This window comes from Crinia signifera, chromosome 4, assembly GCF_055691185.1.
Source record: "Crinia signifera chromosome 4, ASM5569118v1, whole genome shotgun sequence".
Lineage (NCBI taxonomy): Eukaryota > Metazoa > Chordata > Amphibia > Anura > Myobatrachidae > Crinia > Crinia signifera.
In genome coordinates, this window is record NC_139220.1 from 134,567,884 (window position 1) to 134,583,019 (window position 15,136).

Genomic DNA, 15,136 nt, shown 5'->3' on the forward strand with positions numbered 1-15,136 from the left:
GTGTGCGTCACTTCCGTTTTGCAATTTGGACATTTTTTGTAAGTTTTGAGGTCAAATACATATGGTGGGTGAGAGGGATGTCCGTGGGCAGGTTAACGCTATATAATGGGCTCAGTATGCCCCTGCTGTCTACTCAGATTCTTGAAGAATCCTTCTCTTACATTACTAATAGGCAGTGGAACGCACGCTAAGCATTTCCTGCATTCCACTGACTACTTCCGGGTCCGGCTGGCGATAGGCGTCCCCCATGAATGGAGGTAGCGCTGCATACCTATTTTACAGTTCCCCTGTTGCCAGATCTGTGCCTGTGACCTCGCAGCACGCCTGCACATTACCTAGCAAAATAAAACAAATCTCTTAAAAAAAATGTACCTAAATGTGTAATATGCAAACTAAACTGAACACTTAAATAAATAGCACAGCAATACTATGTTTTATGGTGTGTACACATGGTACCTTTGCTATGCTATGCGAGTCCCGATGCGATCAGATCGCATCAGGACTCGCATCGCACGGCATGCAGTCAGTGGCACAATTTAGACTATATAGTGCAGATCTGCATTATATAGTCTTGCCTGCCGTCTCTATCTGGCTGCCGACTTGCACTCACACAGGAGCTTGCATAGGCAACGCATCGGGCTCGCAAGCCCTAAAAAAGCATGCAATCTGCATGCGATATGGCTACCGATGTTCACTATATTGGCAACATTGGAAGCCATATCGCCCCGTGTGTACACACTATTACAGTTTATGGCTGTTTTTCTTTTAGAGAGCTGGAGATAGACATTCACTATAGCAATATTATACAATGTCTCACTAACACATTCAGAGTCTAATGGGTTTTGGTTCAATCGCAGAAGACCATGTTTTTTTAATGAGAAACAAGGAGGCCCCCTGCATATGGAAATGACAACCTAATGACGACACATTCAGAGCCCAATGGCCACATTCTAAAGGTCCATACACACTGGGTGAGTATGCCCAGCATATATGGACAGCGATGATAGCGTTCATCGCTGCAGGGAAAGCTGCTCAGTGCATACACACTGAGCGGCTTTCCCCCTGCCCGGCGCCGACGGAGGGGAGGGGGGGGCGTTGCATAGCGGAGCGCTATGCAAAGCCATCCTGAAAGCCGCTCATCTGCTGGTATTACCAGCAGATGAGCGGCTTTCCCGGCAATGATGCGGGAGCGTGCAGCAGCGCTCACTTCTCATCGCCAGGCCATACACACTGGGTGGCTTTGAGCTGAAAGCCACTCAAACTGGAGGGCGGTACTGAGCCGCCGAGGAGACCAGGCAGAAAGCTGCAGCAACATGTGGGACACCCAGCCAGGAATTCAACCAAGCAGGGAGCAGCCAGGTGAATCTGTTGTACGCCCACCGCCCCCCCACCCCATTCCCTCCCTGCATGGAGCTCTCCATTGCTGGACAGCAGCAATGTGCTGCCCCCCCCTGCTGCTCAGCCGCAGAGCGCCCCAGGTGACCCCCCCTGCCCGCACGCCTCCCCCTCCACCCGCCCGATGGACGCCGCCCACGGACTACGGCACCAGCAATCCCCGCTCCCGGCTCTGTGTCCTGTGCTTGCCAGCTGCTGCAGCAGCAGCTTTCTTCCTGGTCTCCCCTCTGCAATGTATGTCAGAGTGTGGCGGGTCTGGTGCCCGCTGACCGCCCCCCCTCCCGGGCAGCAGGAGGAGGGGGTGGGGCATGCAGGCAGGGGTCGCCTGGGGTGCTGGCAGGGCTTGCACCGGTCCTGCACTCAAACCTGCTGTTTTGAGTGACTTTCAGATCAAAGTTGCCCAGTGTGTATGGGCCTTTGGGTCGCGTTCACAAGTAGGTTCCAAGAATGTCTGAGTTTGAATTTTCAAATTGTCCATGAAAGAAGCGAAGTGCAGCGTTTAATTTTCATGTACATAACCAAGATCATTTGGATAACATAACACCAAGCACTTAGAACATATGTTGAGTTTGTTTGGATTGTTGGCTTTTAGGTGAATTAAGAAGCTGAACCTGTGATCTGTCTTAGAAATTGTATGCTTGATATTGCTTGAAAGATGTAGCAACCAGAAAGAGAAATTGTTGATATGAAAGTTAACCCTTGCTGAAATTGCCAGACTTCCATATGAATCTGCTTCATAAAAGATTGTGTTGTCTTTGCTGTTTCTAGTGTAATTTACTGCATCTCTGTCCAGTTCTGGACTGGTATACACACTGTAATGGAAACACAGACTTGAGTTCCCAGTACCAGATTCTAAAGCAAAATTTAAAAATTGTTGAAAAAAAAAAAAATCGAAATATTTAATTAGCCCCTTGAGCGGTGTGTTTTGATAAGGCAGGACAAACCTACCAGGGCAGGTTTGTCCTACCCCAGCAAAACCCACCACAGAGCATGCGGCCATTCCCTAGCTCATTGGCTGGCTGTTTATCACTCTCCATTTTATCACTTTTTGGAGCTTGATACATCTGGCCTTAACTGTTGCCTATGTATGTATATGTAATTCATATACTGGAAATTGATGTTCATATACAGATGTAGCAGGATTCATCTTTGCAGGGGATGGCGATGGCATCGCCATCGCCATCCCCTGCCCCGCCGCCATCTGTATGCCGGAAGGGGACGTGCGCGCACGAGGTGCGCGCGCGTCCCCTTCCGACGGTGCTGCCCTCGGTCGCCCGGTGCCCACACCTCCCCACAGTGGCCAGAGGTCCCCCCCAACCCCCTCGAGCGGGAGGAGGACAGTATTGCGTCCGCCTCGCCGCACACGCGTCTCAGTCAGATAGAGGCGCCGTGTTGCTGGCGGATCGCCAGCAGCATGCTGCTGGCGGATCGCCAACAACAATGAGGCCCGATACATCTGTAGTTACAGTAAGTGGTATATTTACTAAAGGGTGATATAAATCCATTTTGTTTATTTCCATTATTCTTGGGAGATTTTGCAAATCAGGGAATTATTAAAGGGTTAAATCATTCCAAAGATTTGACTCACAACTGAAATCAAACCATGGAAAAACATAAATTCTTTATCAAACCTATAAAAGATGACAGGGTATGGATCATTTGGTCGGCCATAAGTTGGTCGACAGTCATTAGGTCGACACCACTAGGTCGACATGCTGAAAGGTCGACATGGGTCTAGGTTGACATGGAGCAAGGTCGACAGGTCATTGGGTCAACACAAGCATTAGATCGACATGGGGTAGGTCTGCAGTCAAAAGGTCGACATGGAGGTTTTCACTGTTCTTTGACGTGAATGTCGACACAGTCGACATGGACACAGGATAAAGTGTGTTGACATGGAAAATCTGTTTTATTATTATGTTTTAATAAATGTTTTCAGCAAAAAGAATTTATCTTGTTTATGGATTTATGAAGTAAAAGGAGACAGGAATTACCAGTTAAATTCATAGGGTGCCTTATAACACAACTGTGGGTCCATTTGGTTTGCGGAGCCTCACTAGTAGAGGGCTGAATGTTATTGGTGACCAGCTGTTTTGAAAGTGTTATTAGCGCAGTACAAGATATTTTGTGTGCTGTATGTATATTTATATATATATATATATATATATATATATATATATATATATATATATATATATATATATACAGGGCCGGACTGGCCATCTGGCAATTCTGGCAAATGCCAGAAGGGCCGATGGCCTTGTGGGCCGATTTTTTGCAGCCAGATGTGTGCCATTTAATAGTTTGGCTGCGGTGCGCAGAGTTCAGAATGCGCCGGTACATAGAGAGAGAGAAACTCCGGCCGGAACTGGAAGCAGACGGTGCTTACAAACACTTTGCGCGCCTCACTTCACAGCAGCTGCGCTGTGACCCGGCCGTGACATTCTGCTTCCTGCGGCTGTGACTGTCCCTGTGCTGACAGCGGAGCCGCACACATGGAACCCCCGTGCCTGACAGCTGCCATTGGGTCCCTGGCTTCGTCATACACTGTTCATGCACAGCCGCAGGCACCAGGGCTGGGACCACGGGACTGCCCTCTACAGAGCCGGCCAAGCAGTCCTCGTGTCCAGAACCAGGTTTAGGGAGAGATCATGGCTGATTGCTGCAGGTCAGAGAAGGTCTCACTGCGGCTGACCATCCTCCTTCCCCCCATCCCTATTAAGTCACAGTGGCAGCCCGGTCCCTGCTGCCCAACGCCAAGAAACTCCTGGCAACAAGAATGAAACTCCTGGCAACAAGCATGTAGGTAAGAGGCAGTTATGTGGAATTATATGTAATATATTATGGTGTGTGTATAATATGTAAAGGGCATTGCGCTGTGTTATAAAGTATGAAATGGGCATTGCGTTGTGTTATATAGTATGCAATGGGCATTGCGGTGTGCTGTTTAGTATGTAATGGTCATTACGGTGTGTTGTATAATATGTCATTGGCATTACGGTGTGCTGTATAGTATGTAATGGGCATTACGGTGTGTTCCATAATGTGTAATGCCTCCTTTTTGTGATGCCACGCCTCCTCTCCATGAGGCCACGCCCCCTTTTTGCCACGCGCCTACTTCAGGTGGGCCTGTGTGCTGAAAAATGCCAGGGCCGATTTCTGGTCCCAGTCCGGCCCTGTATATATATATATATATATATATATATACAGGGAACTCCCCAATGGGGAAAACAGCACTCACCAGACTTCTTCAGAAGTAGTCACCCGGGCTCAGTGTCCCAATCGATTTATTCAGTCAAAAAGAAAAAGGCCTGCCGACGTTTCGGTCCCTGAGGACCATTATCAAGGCAGTACAGCAATACAGCAATCAACAGCGTCGTTCACAACAGTGTGTCAACATGGTAACAGGGGCAGGGGAGCCATGTCTGGGTCCCTGTTTATATAGGGGAGTGTGACCTCCCACCGCCGATGTGCGTTCCACATCGGCGTCCGCACATCGGCGGTGGGAGGTCACACTCCCCTATATAAACAGGGACCCAGACATGGCTCCCCTGCCCCTGTTACCATGTTGACACACTGTTGTGAACGACGCTGTTGATTGCTGTATTGCTGTACTGCCTTGATAATGGTCCTCAGGGACCGAAACGTCGGCAGGCCTTTTTCTTTTTGACTGAATAAATCGATTGGGACACTGAGCCCGGGTGACTACTTCTGAAGAAGTCTGGTGAGTGCTGTTTTCCCCATTGGGGAGTTCCCTGTATGTACATAGCTGTGCTAGTCTTGGCTGCACTGCTATATATACGGCACCCCAGCGGCTACCTGTTTTACGAGGGTGAGAGTGCAGGTCCTGTGTAAGTATATATATATATATATATATATATATATATATATATATATATATATATATATATATATATATATCTGTTGCATCTACCCCAAATCCTTAAACTCATATCAGTTGTAGAATGTGATTGCAGCACTAGTTCTTATAACACTGAAAGTACAGATATGCCCAACAGAGCAATTGCAAAGGCACAGCAACTGTAAAAAAAAATTGCAGTATATTCACAAATCCTTTGATAATCGGAAGTTTGGGTAAACAGGTTTTAGAGTTATATAAGCTTTCTATAGCTTTTTAATGTACTTCCGGTTTTCATGCCCTATGGCCTCCCACAGGAAGGAGAGGAATATTATGAAGGGTATAAAAACCCATCTTTTAGACCCAGACTCTCACACCCTGAGGAAGACCTGTCAAGGTTAAAACGCATTGGTGGAGAGTCGGGGGCTTATCCAGAGACCTTATACTGCTGCATGCACTTTACATCAGATTCAGGGGTATCAGTCCGGACCTGATCCCCTGAACAAAGTTAAGTTTTTCCATCTTCATTGTGCAGTCTGTTTTGGTCCACTGTGCCCTATATTTTAAGCTGTTTTTTTTTAAATAAATAAAATTGTTATGCTTATAAGTACCGATCTTTACTTTTCTTTTGATATATATATACAGGTTGAGTATCCCTTATCCAAAATGCTTGGGATCAGGAGAATTTTGGATAACGGATTATTCCGTATTTCGGAATATCTTAATATTTCAATGATGTATTTTGAAGTATCTTGCATTTATGCTGTATAAACACATAATATACACACAAATATATTTTATTACCACATAAAATACACACAAATATATTTTATTTGTTCAAAAATCAAGGTTTCAAAACGTGAAACAAAATGTGTGTACTATCTCAGCACTGAATTTGAATGCCAAGCAATCATTGTCACATATATAGTGGCAGTTACATATCATGTCCCCAGTGATGCTGTTACAAATGTCCCCAGTGTGTTTTTAGCAAAAAAAAAAAAAAAAATTTTCACTTTCTGGAATGTCTGGTTTTCGGAATAATTCGGATAACGGATATTCGGATAAGGGATACTCGACCTGTATATACTGATATAACAAGGAAAAGCTGAATCGGAAGACCCTTCTAAAGAAACAGAGATAGGATTGAAAATACGCTGTGCTGTGTAAGTGGGGTATGTCCCCGTCCATACCTCTATATACACACTGGGTGAAGGTATATCCATTTTCTGGGAAGGAAACACCCGCATGAGAGGCTACATATCGTTTTTTAAGCGAATTGTGGTCCCACTTACAGATAAAAGAAACCTTTATGTGAGGAGCACATCCTTTTTTTGGTGTGAGTAGGGTACGCTACCCCTCTAAATAATAAAACCCACTTCTATATAAGGTGGTGGTCATAACTTCCCAGGACCCTATAAGAACGTACTACACCATTTTCTATTCTTTCTCTTTTTCATACCCCCGTTACGGAGAGAAAGAAAATAGAAAAAAGAAGCTTTCCATTTGAACCATTTGAATAAAGATCAAGAGGAACACCACTTAAGAATTATTCAAGATATCTATAATAGGATGTGAGCGCGGTGTGCGACAGGGGAAGCCATTTCTGTATATAAAAGGTTTTAAAGCAGCAGCAGGAAAATTAGATTTAGTCCAGGTTTCCGAAAGTGATGTGATCAAGGTGTGGCTTCCTGTTATACAGATGGAGTGTGCCCCATCTTTGCAGGGGCTGGCGAAACTATCACCAGCCCCCTGCCACCCCCCAATGGGTAATTACTATGTTAAATGGCACCCCATTGTTAACGCCACCCCAATATCAACGCCAACCCGAAGCGTGGCTAGCGCTCGTCACGCTTTGGGCTCGGTGGCTCGCTGCGCTTGCCACACTATATAAAATCAACTCCACGCCGACGTGGATAGTGGGGGTATAAAAAGGTCGGAGGATGTGTACCACCACCCCTCGCTGGCTCGCTGCGCTCGCCACGCTTCGGGTTGGTGTTGATACTGGGGTGGCATTAACAATGGGGGGGGCATTTCACATAGTAATCCCCCATCAGGGTGGGTGTACAATTAAAAATCGGGTATGGGGGTGCATTTAGCATTGTAATCAGGCATCAGGGTGCCTGTACAATGTATTATCGGGTATAATCGCGTCGCATCACATGCTATTATAATGGCATGCGATGTGACGCAATGTTAAAATTGTACACTCTGCCCGGGAAAGGCTCAAAATCGGGTCCAATCAGTGGCATGCGATGCTATATATCGGGCACCCAGATATTACACAAGTACCATTACTTTGACCTTCTGTCAACAGAACTTTAACTCCTACACGACCAATAATAACCCATATCTTGAATGCTACATATGTAAAATCTAAGAGCCGCCCTTCATTCTGTCTTTTTTCAATGCCTGACACATTTATCCATTAAACTTTTTCATAATGAATACATTCTCTTACACTTGGATCCATTGGACTGATCACTATTACACATTCTACTCTCTTGACTGCTTTTCTTACTCCCTTCCCTTCGTATTCACCTTATTTTGTTCTTCCTCTCATTTGAACCATTTAGATTTTTCACAAAAGTACCTGCTTTGTAATAAGCCCCAGGTAACATCCATTACTTTGAAAGGGATACAACTTAAATCTTTTGAACATACTTTATACAGGATTGTACACAGTGCCAGAGTGGGGCATGAAGGGCCCACAGTGGTAGGGGTCCATGCTTAGTGGTGTTGCCAGTCTCCAGAGGGGGTGAGGCCAGGCTTGGCTAGCCATAACACAGTACACGGCCTGGGCCTCTTGATAAATCTGTAAATAGTGCAGCATAATTACGTACCACATTAATAACAGGAATGCACTGCAGAGAATACACCATAGTCAAGTGCAGTATAATGTTACATATGAGTATCATTTAAGTGCATAGTCTGGATCCGGATCCCTAGATGCGGCACAAGGGCCCCCAGGTAGTGTCTGTACCCTTGTGGACCAGTCAACCCTGAATGTACAGATATACTTTATATAATAGAATAAAATGTGGTTCATACTAAAGGGCCTCCAGGCCTCCATAGTTTAGTGTTGCATTCTGCCTGATGCCTACTCAAGCACAGTGCAAATTATCTCCTTTGACCATTTGGCCATTAGTGTTCAGGTGTAGCCTTTCCTGAACAGACACACTATATTCTTAGAATTAGTGACCTGCAGCTTTTCTGAACAGTAAAAAAGAAACACAGACATTGAACAACATCATCAAACAGGTAATTTCAACTTTAGACTTCGATTTTGTACTGTCTGAACATGGCTAGGAATAACAGATGCACAGGTAACATTTTTAAAACTATGTGTGCAAACGCTAGAAGCCTAGGAGACAAAATTCCTGATCTAATTGCAATAATGACAAGGGATGACCTAGACATTGTGGCTATTATGGAGTCATGGTGTAATAAAAACCATGGCTGGGACATAGCTATACCAGGTTACAATTTATTTAGGAAGGACAGAATGGGAAGAATCGGAGGAGGGGTAGCAATGTACGTAAAGAAAAGCATAAATGCTACTTTAATACAAAACATTGAAGAAAAAACTGAGGCCATTTCGGTGACCATAGAAATGGTGGAGAAGGACATTATTCATACTCGGGAATCAATAGGCCACCAGGCCAGGGGCAGGATTTGGACAGGTGCCTATTGCTTGATGCCACTAAAATGGCTTTAAAGGGAGAAGTCATAATCATGGGAGACTTTAATCTACCTGATGTGAATTGGGAGGAGTCTTTTGCAAGATCATCTACAAGTGGCAAATTTCTAAATTCCCTACAGGGAGCATCTCTCAAGCAATTGGTGAGGGAGCCTACTCGCAAAGACTCAATATTAGATTTAATACTCACAAATGGTGACAGGATATCAGACATATATGTGGGTGAGAACCTGGGATCCAGTGATCATCAAGCAGTATGGTTTAGTATCAAGGCAGGGTCCAACTCCAGTCACACAAAAACTAAGGTGTTGGATTTTAGGAAGGCTGACTTTGCAAAAATGGGGAGATGTTTAAGCGACTCATTAGCGGATTGGAGGAACTTGAAAGGAGTGCAGGAGAGGTGTAAAAAATGTAAAAGTGTAATACTAAAGGCAACGGACCTTTCTATCAAAAAGGTTAAGAATAGTACCAGGAAAAGGAAGCCAGTGTGGTTTACTAAAGAGGTATCAACTAGTTTTTTTAAGTATATAAGTGAAAGGAGAAAATCGAATGGAGGAATAATAAGACTGCGGACAGACACTGAGAATTTGGTGGAGGGAGACAAGGCAATTGCAGATCATCTAAATAATTACATTTGCTCCGTATTCACTATAGAAGGAGAATGGAAGGAACCACAGTTAAGTTGCAAGGACATTCATAAAAATAAGGTAGATGGAAGTACATTTACTAGGGAGAAAGTCCTAACAGAACTTTCAAGACTAAAAGTGGATAAATCAATGGGGCCAGACAGAGTGCATCCAAGGATACTAAAAGAACTAAAAGATGTGTTGGTAGCGCCATTAACAGATTTATTCAACCAGTCACTAGATACAGGTGCAGTTCCAGAGGACTGGAGAAGAGCAAATGTAGTTCCACTGCACAAAAGCGGAAGCAAAGAAGAAGCAAGTAACTACAGACCAGTGAGCCTTACATCAGTAGTAGGGAAATTAATGGAAACACTATTTAAATAAAGAATAGTGGAATATCTTAAATTAAACAACTTACAGGATCCAAAAGAGCATGGTTTTACTGCAGGAAGATCATGCCAAACAAGTCTCATTGACTTTTTTGACTCTGTGACCAAAATTCTAGATGAAGGGGGGCTGTGGATGTGGCATATCTAGACTTTAGTAAGGCATGTGACACTGTCCCACATTACAGGCTGCTAAATAAACTTGAAAGTGTGGGATTGGATTGTAAAACAATAAAATGGATAAGAACCTGGTTGCAGGATAGGAAACAGACAGTTGTAGTAAATGGAGTGCATTCTATGGAGGGACATGTTACCAGTGTACCCCAGGGATCTGTACTTGGACCAGTGCTCTTTAATATCTTTGTTAGTGACATTGCAAATGGTATTGATATTGGTATTGGTATTGAAGTATGCCTTTTTGCAGATGACACAAAAATATGCAACAGAGTAGACACACCAGGAGGGGTAAATCAAATGACTGATGATATAAGTAAACTTGAGAATTGGTCAAGAGCATGGCAACTACAGTTTAATGCTAAAAAATGCAAAATTATGCACTTGGGACTCCAAAATCCAAAGGCTCAATATAGTATCAAGGGTACTATAATGGAAACTACTGAGGAGGAAAGAGATCTAGGAGTCACTTTTTCAAGTGACTTAAAGGCAGGTAAGCAATGAAGCAAAGCAATGAGGAAGGCTAGTCAGATGCTTGGTTGCATAGGGAGAGGAATCAGTAGCAGAAAAAAGACGTAATAATACCACTTTATAGGTCATTGGTACGGCCTCATCTGGAATACTGTGTCCAGTTCTGGAGACCATATCTTCAGAAGGATATAAATACATTGGAGAGTGTACAAAGAAGGGCAACTAAAATGGTGCATGGCCTACATCACAAAACTTACCTGGATAGACTAAAAGATCGTAACATGTATAGTTTGGAGCAGAGAAGGGAAAGGGGGGACATGATAGAAATCTTCAAATATATCAAGGGTTTTAACATAGTACAGGAGAGAAATATTCTTCAAAGGAAAATAAGTAATAAAACACGAGGACATGCACTGAAACTGGAGGGAGGTAGGTTCAGGGGAAATGTTAGAAAGAATTACTTCACAGAAAGGGTAGTGGATAAGTGGAATGGCCTCCCATCAGAGGTGGTAGAGGCTAAGACAGTAGAACAATTTAAACATGCTTGGGATAGGCATATGAATATCCTTACAAAGAAATAAGGATTAAAAAGGGTTGAGATTACCTGAAGGGTAAAAAAAGGGGCAGACTAGATGGGCCAAATGGTTCTTATCTGCCGTCAAATTCTATGTTTCTATGTTTACAGCCCCAACAATTAACATTACTCATCGTTTCAATACAGAATTACCTTTCAGGCTTTTTATCAAGCGTATCTTAGCAAAGTTGTGTCTTGATAAACAGTAAATTGTAAAGTTATAGTGAACACTGACACTTTATTGCCTGGTTTAGAGCCAGTTTTCCTACTATTTAATCTGTGACAGATTGTTTTACCAGGCAAAAAAATCAGCAATTTTTTGACTTTTCTATAGTGAATTAGCTTTGTTCTATTTAGTCTCCGGACCCATTTTTTCACCTGTGCTAAACATTTGAAATGAACATACTGGGTATATCAAAATCCATAGCAGATTAGACTTTTATGTAAACTTTTTATTCTTTCTAAGCATAATCAGGGCCGGCGCCACCACTAGGCAAATCTAGGCATTTGCCTAGGGCGCCAGCCACTGGAGGGCGGCTTCCCCCCCCCCCCCCCCCGTGCCGCGGGGGTACCTGTCCTGCGGCTGTGTATATAAAGCTTGCGGCGGCGGCAGCGGGGGGTCCCTGCAGTCAAGAAATAACGAGCGCTATCCGCCTGGCTACGCGGAAACGCTTCTGTTGTGGAAACACTGGCAGCACGCTGATTGGCTGAGATTCAGCCAATCAACGACGCCGTGCGGCCAGTGTTTTCACAACAGAAACACTGGCAGCGTAGCCAGGCGGATAGCGCTCGTTATTTCTTGACTGCAGGGACCCCCCGCTCCGGCCCTGAGCATAATATTATGTAAACTGTATATAATATGCCTAAATAAATGTAACTCTAAATGTAACTCAATGAAATCATGACACATAAACTGTATATGTGTTACATTAGCAAAACATTGGTAGTTTGTTTTATAGGTTACAAAATATTTAAATATATATATATATATAAAACTATGCTCTCAAACTCATGTCTACATAGTACAATTTCAGATGACAACAGAAACTGATAAAACACTGCTAGTATGATGCAGGCCACAGTATGGCTAGGAGTAAATGTGGTTCATTGTAGTTTAAAACCCAGTGATGCATGAAGGACACAGTAACAATGTATGTGTGGTGTAAAGTAAATGGAAACAAATGGCCCACATCTTTAGTACAGAAGATCTGAGGATAACTGTTAAATATAGGCCAAACATAAGATGACCCTGCCAATTTTGGTCCGCAAGCATTGCAATTTGCTAGTATGCTTAAATGAGATAAATATTGCAGACACAGAGGGGGAAATTTACTAAGATGTGTATTCTACTTCAAATGTGATGTTGCTATGGGCAACCAATCAGATCCTGTCTACTATCTTATATAGGGTGCTAAATAAATAAGAAGTAGATTCTGATTGGTTGCCCATAGCAACATCAAATGTGAAGTAGAATACACATCTTAGTAAATGTCCCCCAGAATATCTTTATCAATGTCAATGAACTGAAGCATAATTTATGAAATTAAGAATTATGTTGAATTTCCGTAATATTGTCATTGCAGTAACAGAAAATAGCGAATACCAGAATATACAACACATATTTTGAGTTTGATCTAAATTCATTTGGATCAGAGATAAAAATGCCAAATATAAACTTATTTGAAAACATCATGTAATGCGTCAGCTGGAGATTTACATCAAATGAAGCTGATCACCAATGCTGTTAGCTCAGTCAGGACAGGAAACCATTAGGCTGCTTTAGGAGCACCATAGGATTCTGGGATCTGGGGCGGAGGGGGGGGGGGGGGGGGGGGAGGGAGGCTGCAACCGAGTTATGATTTTATACAGAAGCAATCATTATAATGGGTAGGATGGAACTTAGGCCTAATAATGGTAAGTAATAAAGGCAAGTAATACTCCATTGTTAGTTTAACCCCTTCCCGACATTTGACGTACATTTACGTCATGGCCGGGAAGCACTTCCCGACACATGGCGTAAATGTACGTCATGGCTTTAAACTGTCACCGCGTCTATAGACGCGGTGACAGTTTCAACATGTCTGCTGTCCCTGACAGCAGACATGTCCGTGCATGCCCCGGGGGGGCTGCGATGCCGCCCCCCCGTCGGCGATCGCTGTGATTGGCTGTTCAGTGTGAACAGCCATTCACAGCGTTTTCCTGTGTCACCGGCGAATAACGTTCGCCGGTGACACGGGATCAGAGGTGATTGGTGCTGTAAAGTACAGCACCAATCACCGCGGGGTGTAAGGGTGACACTGGTGTCACCCCACCTCACCCCGCCCGCCCCCAAAGGCCGTGATTGGTCCGTCGGACCGACGGACCAATCACAGCCAAGGAGGGGGATTTAAACTAACGGTGACTGCACTGCAGACGCCATTCCGGTCTGGAAAGCGTGCAGTGCGGTCACCGTACCCCCCTGCCGCCATACTGACCAGAACCTTGCTGCCTGCAATACTTACTTGATCGCTGCTGATTGATTACTGGATCCTGTTCAATAATTGTGCCTGTGAAATTGTGCTGCTGCACTGTATTAGCTAGATAGATAGAGAGATAGAGAGATAGATAGAGAGATAGATAGAGAGATAGATAGAGAGATAGATAGAGAGAGATAGAGAGAGATAGAGAGAGATAGAGAGAGATAGAGAGAGATAGAGAGAGAGATAGTGTCAGAGAGTGCTATATTTTGTGCTGCTGCAGTGTGATATAGTTATAGATAGAGAGAGAGAGATAGAGAGAGAGAGATAGAGAGAGAGGCCTACTGACAGAGTGCTATATTTTGTGCTGCTGCAGTGTGATAGTTATAGAGAGATAGAGAGAGAGAGATAGAGAGAGATAGTGACAGATTGTGCTATATATTTTTTATATAACTGACTGCTGCCCCCTCCTTTTGTGCTGATCAGTATAAATTAACTGATCAGTAACTTTTTGGGGGCGCAGGGTTTTTTTTATATATAGATATACCTGTGAGTGCTGCTGCTGCAGTGTCATAGAGTGTTAGATAGTGTTAGATAGTGAGAGATAGAGAGATAGAGAGAGATAGTGATAGAGAGTGCTAAATTTTGTGTCTGCTGTCCCCGCCTTTTGTGCTGATCACTATATCTGAGGTGATCAGCAACTTTTTTGGGGGTACAGAGGTTTTTTTTTTTTTATATATACCTGTCAGTTGCACCAAAGGTTGTGCACCTGCTGCACCTCACTGGTAATCAGTGTCGCATCACTGATCACCTTTTTTTTTTGTGTGTGTGCTGTGGGGTATTTTTTTAATTTTTTTTTTTACACACACTGTGATTTTGTGGGTGTCCTGTGGCCGCTGTGCGCTGATCAGTGACGTACATCACTGATCATCTTTTTCGGCACAGGGTTGATCTATTTTTTTTTTTTTTTTGATCAAATTCCTGTTGCCTTTGAGCGCTGTTCAGTGACAGACGTTACTGACCAACATCTGTGCTCAATTTTTGGCGCAGGACCTTTTTTTTTTTTAACCCCTTCCTTTTTTTTTTTTTTAACCCCTTCATTTTTTTTTTTTTTTAACCCCTTCATTTTTTTTTTTTTTATTGGTATAAAGCATTTTTTTTTTTTTTCTGCACCACATACACACTACACACTACATACCCCCCGGATTGAAATAAAGTTTGTGCCCCCCCCTACACTATACACGTGTTGAAACATTTCACTACCGGTAACACAAAAATAAAAATGGCATCCCAAATGTCCTCCCAAATGTCCTCCCAAATGTCCTCCCAATCATCCAGGAGAATGTATTCAGTGGAGGAGGCATATGCCATGCTTGCTTCGGACTCTGACACAGGCAGTGATGCAAGCGGGGAATTTGAAGGATTTGCCTTAAGCTCCTCTTCCTCCTCTGCTGATGAGGGACCCCCTCAAAGACGCCCCCGTAGATCAGCTGAGATT